Source organism: Schistocerca nitens, chromosome 8, assembly GCF_023898315.1.
Source record: "Schistocerca nitens isolate TAMUIC-IGC-003100 chromosome 8, iqSchNite1.1, whole genome shotgun sequence".
Taxonomy (NCBI): Eukaryota; Metazoa; Arthropoda; class Insecta; order Orthoptera; family Acrididae; genus Schistocerca; species Schistocerca nitens.
Genome location: NC_064621.1, coordinates 603,740,214 through 603,751,753, shown reverse-complemented (window position 1 = coordinate 603,751,753; position 11,540 = coordinate 603,740,214). Strand labels below are relative to the sequence as shown.

The window sequence follows — 11,540 nt, the reverse complement described above, 5'->3', positions numbered from 1 at the left end:
ACGCGTGATGTACATAGCGCACATGATCAGCAGACGGTAATAACGTGCTAAACGCAAACAGAACTGTCTGATCTCTTATAAAGTGGTTCGTTCTACCGCACGAAATAGAAGGGGAGCCGTTTGACATATTGGAACTTCATTCGTTCAAATTATTTGTGTGAGCTCAAGGTTCCTAATTAATAAAATGTTGTTTTTTATCATTATTTGTTAAGTAATTGTTTTCTCCTGTGTAGGTTAAATGGTTCAAATGGCTCGGGGCACTATGGGACTTAACATCTGAGGTGTTCAGTCCCCTAGAACTTATAACTACTTAAACCTAACTAACCTAAGGACATCACACACATACATGCCCGAGGCAGGATTCGAACCTGCGACCGTAGCGGTCGTGTGGTTCCAGACTGTAGCGCCTTTAACCGCTCGGCCACTCCGGCCGGCTCCTGTGTAGGTTACTACTATTCTGAATTACAGGCTCAACAGTTAGTTTTATACTACGACACTTGGTTACGCAGGTATATGTACACCCAAATTTACACGTATACAGCATTTTGCACATGGAAGATCCACTTCTTTTTGCACCTACTGCTGTGGCAGTGACAGTAAATCTTCGGATTACGGCAGAACCACGACGAAAACGAAAAGCCAGACGTTGTTGAGTTCGACCCTGGCTGAAAAGAAGGGACGAAGGCAGGGGTTATATTCACTGCTTATGAAAGAACTGCGGCCCGAAGATCCGCGAGAATTTCCGAACTTCGTGAGGATGGACATGGCCTGTTTCGAGAATCTACTGTCTCTGATACAAGATGGACTTAGCAAGTGTGACAGAATCATGAGGGAGGCTGTCTCGCATTCCCGAAACTAAGAATTAAATAATATGTTTATACGTTTCGTGATCATACCAGCCTAGATCACGAATAGAATACCGCTAAATTCCCTGTTATGATGCAGGTTGTTTGTGACACTACGATTCCTGGCGACTGGAATCTTTTACGAATCTAGCTTTTAGCCACAGCCCACTATTTCAAAAGTTGTTGTGGATGTGTATACTGCAATATGTAACACTTTAAAGGACCAATACTTCAAGGTGAGTTGTAATATTTTTCCGAGATGTGTGTGTGTGTTCAAATGGTTCTAATGGCTCTGAGCACTATGGGACTTAACATCTGTGGTCATCAGTCCCCTAGAACTTATAACTACTTAAACATAACTAACCTAAGGACATCACACACATCCATGCCCGAGGCAAGATTCGAACCTGCGACCGTAGCAGTCTCGCGGTTCCGGACTGAGCGCCTAGAACCGCTAGACCACCGCGGCCGGCTTGTGTGTGTGTGTGTGTGTGTGTGTGTGTGTGTGTGTGTGTTGCTACTCCGAGTTTTGCAGTCCTCGTCTGTCACATTGGCCCAAATTGCATGGAGCAGTTGGGCTAAATGCCAATGGCCTTGCCGCGGTGGTAACACCGGTTCACGTCAGATCACCGAAGATAAGCGCTGTCGGTCTGGGCTAGCACTTGGATGGGTGACCATCCGGTCTGCCGAGCGCTGTTGGCAAGTAGGGTGCTCTCAGCCCATGTGAGGCAAACTGAGGAGGTGCTTGATTAGGAAATAGCGGCTCCGGTCTCATAAACTGACATACGGCCGGGGGAGCGGTGTGCTGACCACATGCCCCTCCATATCTGCATCCAGTGTCTCCCGTGGGCTGAGGAGGACACGGCGGCCGGCCGGTACCGATGGGCCTTCCAAGGCCTGTTCGGACGGAGTTTGGAGTTTAGTTTAGTTGTGCTAAATAGTATAACGGAGATCAAACTGTACAACTTTCCGCATACATATCTCGTTTGATATCTTGCGAAGTAAAACTGTGGACATAAGCTCGAAATCGAAAACTGCATTAAGGCTGTTGAAAAACTTAGATGTGAGAAAATTATTCTGAAGTGCATAGCACAAGCTACGAGCTTTATAAATTCAGCAGGACTTCCTGAAATTAATTTTAACGAAACAGAAGCAAGCATTCTGAAATTGAGAAGGCTAGGATTTGAAATAACTGACGCAGTTGTAGTAAACATGGAAGCTAGATTCCAGGACTTTCACGCCACTTTCTCTTTTCTGGCATGCTGGAATAAAGCAAGAGATACAATCAAGCTAAGGCATTACGATAACAAATCGAAAATCACCGTGTAACGTTATATGCGTATTACTGAGAAAGAAACGATTGCCGAATGGCAAGAATAAAAGTATTTTTTTTTTTTTTTTTGCATTTATGAAACCTACTCACTGAAAAACTGCGGAAAATCGCCAACATGAAAATCTGAAATTAGCCACTAGCCACCTAACAATACGCAAATAACAAGAACACAGCGCTGTCGTACCTACCCCCTTCTGCGCATACGAGAGTTATCGCTGCCTAGAGCGAATACACGGACTGACGGCAGTTTATAACGGCTCTCTATTTTGGCGCGCGGGTAATGTGTCTGCTTATTCTCGTAGTTTCACCCGTTCTACCGCTAGATGGATGTCGCGCTAGACCAGTGCCGCTCGTGGCGGATCGTCGTTTTAATACCCCCATAAAACGTCCCAGCCCACTCTCTGGTTAAACTCGTGGCGGGGCTACCAGCTCACGAACATGCCCTGCTTTGGGGCGAGTGTGCTGAAACTTTGTAGAAGTACAGGTTTCATGAGGCAAAGTGTACAAAAAGTGCGTACACGGATGCAGGCAAATAATCGACATTCGCAATAACCACACGATTGAGGAGTACTAAACGCATGTATAATCAATCATGTCATTTATTTACTGGAGATACGATACAGCCATTCAAGTTTCGCTGAGCGCATATAGAAGCGTGATCATTAACCATCAAGCGTGGAACAAAAGATGAAAGTTATCAGAATGAACACAGGTAACAGAAAATTTGTAAAATCACAGCAGAACTTACGCCTACCAAAAGCACTTTCATTGAACGAGAAAGTAATTGTACGACCTCAACGAAATATGTAGACTATTGGTCATTAAAATTGCTACACCATGAAGATGACGTGCTACAGACGCGAAATTTAACCGACAGGAAGAAGATACTGTGATATGCAAATGATAAGCTTTTCAGAGCATTCACACAAGATTGGCGCCGGTGGCGACACCTACAACGTGCTGACATGAGGAAAGTTTCCAACCGATTTCTCATACACAAACAGCAGTTGACCGGCGTTGCCTGGTGAAACGTTGTTGTGATGCCTCGTGCAATGAGTATAAATGCGTAACATCACTTTTCCGACTTTGATAAAGGTCGGATTGTAGCCTATCGCGATTGCGGTTTATCGCATCGCGACACTGCTGCTCGTGTTGGTCGAGATCCAGTGACTGATAGCAGAATATGGAATTGGTGGATTCAGGAGATTAATACGGAACGCCGTGCTGGATCCCAAAGGCCTCGTATCACTAGCTGTCGAGATGACAGGCATCTTATCTGCATGGCTGTAGCGGATCGTGCAGCCATGTCTCCATTCCTGAGTCAACAGATGGGGACGTTTACAAGACAGCAACCATCTGCATGAACAGTTCGACGACGTTTGCAACAGCATGGACTATCAGCTCGGAGACCATGGCTGCTGTTAACCTTGACGCTGCATCGCAGACAGGAGCGCCTGCGATGGTGTACCCAACTGCGAACCTGGGTGCACGAATGGCAAAACGTCATTTTTTCGGATGAATCCAGGTTCTGTTTACAGCATCGTGATGGTCGCATCCGTATTTGGCGTCATAGCAGTGAACGCACATTGGAAGCGTGTATTCGTCATCGCCATACTGGCGTATCACCAGGCGTGATGGTATGGGGCGCCATTGGTTACACGTCCCGGTCACCTCTTGTTCGCATTGACGGCACTTTGAACAGTGGACGTTACATTTCAGATGTGTTACGACCCGTGGCTCTACTCTTCATTCGATGCCTGCGAAACCCTACATTTCAGCAGGATAATGCACGACCGCGTCTTGCAGGTCCTGTACGGGGCTTTCTGGATACAGAAAATGTTCGACTGCTGCCCTGGCCAGCACATTCTCCAGATCTCTCACCAATTGAAAACGTCTGGTCAATGGTGGCCGAGCAACTGGCTCGTCACAATACGCCAGTCACTACTCTTGATGAACTGTGGTATCGTGTTGAAGCTGCATGGGCAGCTGTACCTGCACACAGCATGCAATCTCGGTCTGGCTCAATGCCCAGGCGTATCAAGGCCGTTATTACGGCCAGAGGTGGTTGTCCTGGGTACTGATTTCTCAGGCTCTATTCACCCTAATTGCGTGGAAATGTAATCACATGTCACTTCTAGTATAATATATTTGTCCAATGAATACCCGTTTATCATCTGCATTTCTTCTTGGTGTAGCAATTTTAATGGCCAGTAGTGTAGTTTTTTGATGTCTTCTTTCACAAATTTTATTGTTACTGTATGACTTTGGTTTCACGTTATAAGCCAGTTTTCTAGTACACAACCGATTACAAACATGGCATCCAGGCAAAAATAAACACGTCAGCTTCTTAATCTATCGATTGACTGAAACTTTAAAGTTGTCTCTGTTGACAATTTTTGGCAGAGTTACATTTATATTTGCAACATTCGTTAGGACAGCAATTACAAGAAGTATAAATAAACAAACAACGTGTGTTCAAAGAGAAACGAAGCTTTTGAATTGGTACCTCAACCAGCAAAGGAGGCGTGTTTCCTGCTAATGAGCACACATCGTGGTAAACTCAGACATCGAACTGCCGTTAGCTCGTTCCGCTGTGGCCGTTATAGTTGAATTCTTTTATCTTGGCGGCTCGCGCATGACCGCCCAGACGCGGGAGATTGCTGCGTTGCCAGTTGCACACGACGCACGCGCCAAGAGAAGCAGCGCCATAGTATAGTATAGTTCGCAAGCTTACGTTTAGGGGGGGGGGGGCGCAGTTTATGAAGTAAAGCCACCACGGCCGCATTAACGCTTTCGCTGGTACAGAGACGTGCTCCCCGCATTCCGCGCTGTGAGCGATTTTGTCACTGCACTGCTCGCCTGTGCTGACACATGGTGTTTCCGACTGCTTTGACACACTTATCATTTGATTCCACAAAAACTATTTGGCCCAAAAATTAGATTTTTACACATCTTCTTTACTGATACCTTCCCCCCACTTCCATTGACTGACTGAAGTGCTTTAAAATAAAGCCAAACGCGCCCGGTGTAAATGAAACTTTTATTACAGTCGCGAAAGACGGAATATTTCTCAATATTACATACGACACCTATGTGGTACTTAAATTAAATGAGATATTTTTATGCAGTAAATTTTATATGAAATTTAGGTACCTTGTCCACATTTCATTCTCAACATTGTGGCAACTAAAATCGACCATACGGAAAGTATACACTATGGACTTTTACCTCTGCAAACTTTTCAAAATTTCGTGCAATGGTTTACTACATTTAATGCTGCACAATAACTGGGTTGAACATCGAAACAAAATTAAGTCATTTATGCGGGGAAAGTATCAGTCAAGAAGATGTGTAAAAATCTAATTTTTGGGCCAAATAGTTTTTGTGAAATCGAATGATAAGTGTGTCAAATCAGTCCATGTGTCTGCACAGGCGAGCAGTGCAGTGATGACAAAATCGCGCACAGCGCGGAATGCAGGGAGCATGTGACTGCAGCAGCGAAAGGGTTAAAGAACAGACAAAGAACTAGAAATTTCAAAAAATTGCATTCAAACGAATAAAATTCGTGAAGTAAGACACTTCGATATTGTTTTTAAATAAAGAAAATATTTTGCATCTCATTACCTTTCGCTCACTAACCCAACGCCTCAACCGTTACACTAGCGCAGCTCGTCCTGCAATGTCTCTCCATAAGGACTGCAACAGCTCACGCAAAATTCTGACAAACACTGTTGGTATGCCTATGAATTACTCGCACTTCGTCGAAGTACAATAGGAAATAAACAATTACCGCTGTTCTTTATTGCGAAAAAGCGGTTCGTGAAATTGATACAAACACCTTTCCTTGCTATCGCCTGATTTAAGAGCCTTATTGCTTGTTTGGTTTAATTAATTAATAGAAAATGAAGCAATTGGTATAAAGAATGATTTTTCCAAACTTTCTATAAACGAAAGTCTGCTATCAAGACATTGCTTTTGTTATATTACTTTATTTATGACTGAACGTTTATAAAACTGAAGACACTCGTCCGTGCTCTGCTCTGCAGTCGAGATCTGGCAAAGTCGTTCTCTGTTCATTGGCTGATTGTGTTTTGTGACGTCAGATGCGCAGAACGAACCTAAACTCGGCCGCCAACATAAATGACGCGCACTTTAGTTGCCGAGCTGCAGCCGTTGAAGTGAACACGTGCACAGCTGCACAGATGAATACCAACCAACAACTGAGATTTCTATTCTTTGTTTGCAGTGTTATTCGCACAAGGCATAGTTCAGAACTACGATTCTCAAATTTATTATTGAAGGAAATAAATCCGTAAAACATCTGTTTTGCGAAAAGTATTGTGTATGTGTCCAGTAAAAACCTTCATGAGGCTGTCAAAATAAATCAAATCTAATACGCTTATTGTCATAGTACACATTCCTGCTGCCAGAAGCTCCGAATTGTTGACAACTTACAATCGCAACAATCACTTGACTTGAGAAAAGTGCACCGAAAAGTGTGAGATAACGCAGGGCTGCACGAAAGCGCCGGCAGGCACGGGGAATAATTACACGGGTGGGTGCAGATGGCGACACAGGGAACAGCCGGGTCAAAGCGATTAACGAGCATAGGGATAATAAATTCCGAGTGGCTATAATTAAACTGATGGGGTCCCAAGCGCTGCAGTGCAGGCAGTATACGTTGCAGGACGCTGAAACATCGCAGGTACATTCTTTATACGATGCACTCGCGAAGTATGCTGAAAAAGTAATAGTTCTACTTTATTCTGCTAGGTTAAAATGTGGCGCTCCAAGCAGGCAGGGGTGCAGGAAAGGGGGAGGAACGATCAAACACATGATGCCGGTGGTACTGCACGTTTATTTGTATACGGTCTCAAGTTACAACATCTGTTCAAAACAGTCTCCCGACTCAGCAACATACTGCATCCATAATACGACGTGGCCAACACTTGCTCGCATCATATTCGGTGTAATCAGAGCGGTATGTCGTCGTATGCTCTCCTTCAGAGAGTGAAGATTCTGAATATATCCCTGACAGACACTATCCTCCGATATCCCCACAACCAGAAATCGTATGGATTTAGGTCAGGGCCGGCCGAAGTGGCCGTGCGGTTAAAGGCGCTGCAGTCTGGAACCGCAAGGCCGCTACGGTCGCAGGTTCGAATCCTGCCTCGGGCATGGATGTTTGTGATGTCCTTAGGTTAGTTAGGTTTAACTAGTTCTAAGTTCTAGGGGACTAATGACCTCAGCAGTTGAGTCCCATAGTGCTCAGAGCCATTTAGGTCAGGGTATCTGGAGGGCTACACATCTTGAAATCGCACAGAGATGACGGGTTCGTTTCCAAATATTTGTCAAAGCAAATCATTCACCTGCAAGCGGCATATGGTATCGTCCCATCTCGCATGAAAACGGTGGTTCAGACATGGTTGCGTTCCTGCAAAGCTGGAATCATGTTCTTATAACGAGCAGACGACACCTGACACGCCCGCAATGTGTCATCTCCTCGAAGAAAAATCAACCGAGAATGCAGGAGCTTGAGAACCCACGCCGCACATACAAGGTGTTTCAAAAATGACCGGTATATTTGAAACGACAGTAAAAACTAAACGAGCAGCGATAGAAATACACCGTTTGTTGCAATATGCTTGGGACAACAGTACATTTTCAGGCAGACAAACTTTCGAAATTACAGTAGTTACAATTTTCAACAACAGATGGCGCTGCGGTCTGGGAAACTCTATAGTACGATATTTTCCACATATCCACCATGCGTAGCAATAATATGGCGTAGTCTCTGAATGAAATTACCCGAAACCTTTGACAACGTGTCTGGCGGAATGGCTTCACATGCAGATGAGATGTACTGCTTCAGCTGTTCAATTGTTTCTGGATTCTGGCGGTACACCTGGTCTTTCAAGTGTCCCCACAGAAAGAAGTCACAGGGGTTCATGTCTGGCGAATAGGGAGGCCAATCCACACCGCCTCCTGTATGTTTCGGATAGCCCAAAGCAATCACACGATCATCGAAATATTCATTCAGGAAATTAAAGACGTCGGCCGTGCGATGTGGCCGGGCACCATCTTGCATAAACCACGAGGTGTTCGCAGTGTCGTCTAAGGCAGTTTGTACCGCCACAAATTCACGAAGAATGTCCAGATAGCGTGATGCAGTAATCGTTTCGGATCTGAAAAATGGGCCAATGATTCCTTTGGAAGAAATGGCGGCCCAGACCAGTACTTTTTGAGGATGCAGGGACGATGGGACTGCAACATGGGGCTTTTCGGTTCCCCATATGCGCCAGTTCTGTTTATTGACGACGCCGTCCAGGTAAAAATAAGCTTCATCAGTAAACCAAATGCTGCCCACATGCATATCGCCGTCATCAATCCTGTGCACTATATCGTTAGCGAATGTCTCTCGTGCAGCAATGGTAGCGGCGCTGAGGGGTTGCCGCGTTTGAATTTTGTATGGATAGAGGTGTAAACTCTGGCGCATGAGACGATACGTGGACGTTGGCGTCATTTGGACCGCAGCTGCAACACGGCGAACGGAAACCCGAGGCCACTGTTGGATCACCTGCTGCACTAGCTGCGCGTTGCCCTCTGTGGTTGCCGTACGCGGTCGCCCTACCTTTCCAGCACGTTCATCCGTCACGTTCCCAGTCCGTTGAAATTTTTCAAACAGATCCTTTATTGTATCGCTTTTCGGTCCTTTGGTTACATTAAACCTCCGTTGAAAACTTCCTCTTGTTGCAACAACACTGTGTTCTAGGCGGTGGAATTCCAACACCAGAAAAATCCTCTGTTCTAAGGAATAAACCATGTTGCCTACATCACACTTGCACGTTGTGAACAGCACACGCTTACAGCAGAAAGACGACGTACAGAATGGCGCACCCACATACTGCGTTGTCTTCTATATCTTTCACATCACTTGCAGCGCCATCTGTTGTTGAAAATTGTAACTAATGTAATTTCGAAAGTCTGTCCGCCTGAAAATTTACTGTTGTCCCAAGCATATTGCAACAAACGGTGTATTTCTATCGCTGCTCGTTTAGTTTTTATTGCCGTTTCAAATATACCGGTCATTTTTGAAACACCCTGTAAGTTGCGTGCAGTGGAAATTCCTGCACAACATGTGGTGGAGCAGAACCACACAAGCGACTGTTCTCAGCTTTCACAGTAACATCCTGAATAAGATGTGCCTCGTCTGTCCCAGCCACATGTCATCCATTTCCATGTGTGCCACAATATGATAGGCAAAGTCACTACGTTGTAGCCTATCTCGGGGTTTCATTTGTTGCACATTCTGAATCTTGCAGGCATACCGGTATGCAACGTGTGCCGCAAAATGGTTTGAACTGTTGACCAGAGGAGAGGAAGCTCCCGTGACACAGATGCAGCACTGGCTGCAGAATTTGAGCCACGTTCTGCACGGTCGGCTAAAGCTACAGCAACTTCATTATAAACTGCCATGAAAATGGACCGCCTCCTTCGCCTATTTCTTGAAATTTCTTGATCATTTTCCCTAGCCCATTTACTGACATGGGGCCTCTTCGCAACTGTTTTCGCAATGCAGTGCTGCTATTACTGATGTTTTTGATAAAATAACTTTACCAGCAGTGTACGGTCTTTCTTCTCAACAGCAGTTACGTTTCATACGGAAAAATTCGACTTTCTCAACCCTTTACATCAGCTGTCGCTTCGTACACTACTGGCCACTAAAATTGCCACGCCAAGAAGAAATGCAGATGATAAACGGGTATTCATTGGACAAATATATTGTACTAGAACTGACATGTGATTACATTTTCACGCAATTTGGGTGCATAGATCCTGAGAAATCGGCACCCAGAACAACCACAAAAAAATGTTCAAATGTGTGTAAAATCTTATGGGACTTAACTGCTAAGGTCATCAGTCCCTAAGCTTACACACTACTTAACCTAAATTATCCTAAGGACAAACACACACACCCATGCCTGAGGGAAGACTCGAACCTCCGCCGGGACCAGACGCACAGTCCATGACTGCAGCGCCTGAGACCGTTCGGCTAATCCCGCGCGGCAGAACAACCACCTCTGGCCGTAATAACGGCCTTGATACGCTTGGGCATTGAGTCAAACAGAGCTTAGATGGCGTGTACAGGTACACCTGCTCATGCAGCTTCAACATGATATCACAGTTCATCAAGAGTAGTGAGTGGCGTATTGTGACGAGCCAGTTGTTCGGTCACCATTGGCCAGAAATTTTCAATTGGTGAGAGATCTGGAGAATGTGTTGGCCAGGGCTGCAGTCGAACATTTTCTGTATCCAGTTCCTGCAACATGCGGTCGTGCATAATCCTGTCGAAATGTAGGTTTCGCAGGGATCGAATGAAGGGTAGAGCCACGGTTCGTAACACATCTGAAAAGTAACGTCCACCGTTCAAAGCGCCGCCAATGCGAACAAGAGGTGACCGAGACGTATAACCAATGGCACCCCATACCATCACGCCGGGTGATACGCCAGTATGGCGTTGACGAATACACGCTTCCAATGTGCGTTCTCCGCGATGTCACCAAACACGGATGCGACCATCATGATGCTGTAAACAGAACCTGGATTCCTCCGAAAAAATGAAGTTTTGTCATTCGGGCACCCAGGTTCGTAGTTGAGTACACCATCACAGGCGCTCCTGTCTGTGATGCAGCGTCAAGGGTAACCGCTGCCATGGTCTCCGAGCCGATAGTCCATGCTGCTGCAAACGTCGTCGAACTGTTCGTGCAGATGGTTGTTTTTTTGCAAACGTCCCCATCTGTTGACTCAGGGATCGATATATGGATGCACGATCCGTTACAGCCATGCGGATAAGATGCTTGTCATCTCGACTGCTAGTGATACGAGGCCGTTGGGATCCAGCACGGCGTTCCGTATTACCCTCCTGAACCCACCGATTCCATATTCTGCTAACTGTCGTTGGATCTCGACCAACGCGAGCAGCAGTGTCGCGATATGATAAACCGCAATCGCGATATGCTACAATCCGCCCTTTATCAAAGTCGGCAACGTAATGGCACGCATTTCTCCTCCTTACACGAGGCATCACAACAACGTTTCACGAGGCAACGCCGGTTAACTGCTGTTTGTGTATGAGAAATCGGTTGGAATCTTTCCTCGTGTCAGCAAGTTGTAGGTGTCGCCACCGGCGCCAACCTTGTGCGAATGCTCTGAAAAGCTTATCATTTGCATATCACAGCATCTGCTTTCTGTCGGTTAAATTTCGCGTCTGTAGCACGTCATCTTCGTGGTGTAGGAATTTTAATGGCCAGTAGTGTAAAAGAAATCGCATCGCGAGGCGACAGAAAGCATACTGACGTCAA

The 11,540-nt window shown here is 45.6% G+C and overlaps 1 pseudogene; it reads left to right on the top strand.

Moving 5' to 3' along the window:
* The first annotated feature begins 1,429 nt into the window (after positions 1 to 1,429).
* LOC126199929 (5S ribosomal RNA) lies at positions 1,430 to 1,547 on the top strand (annotated as a pseudogene).
* The last annotated feature ends 9,993 nt before the right edge of the window (positions 1,548 to 11,540 follow it).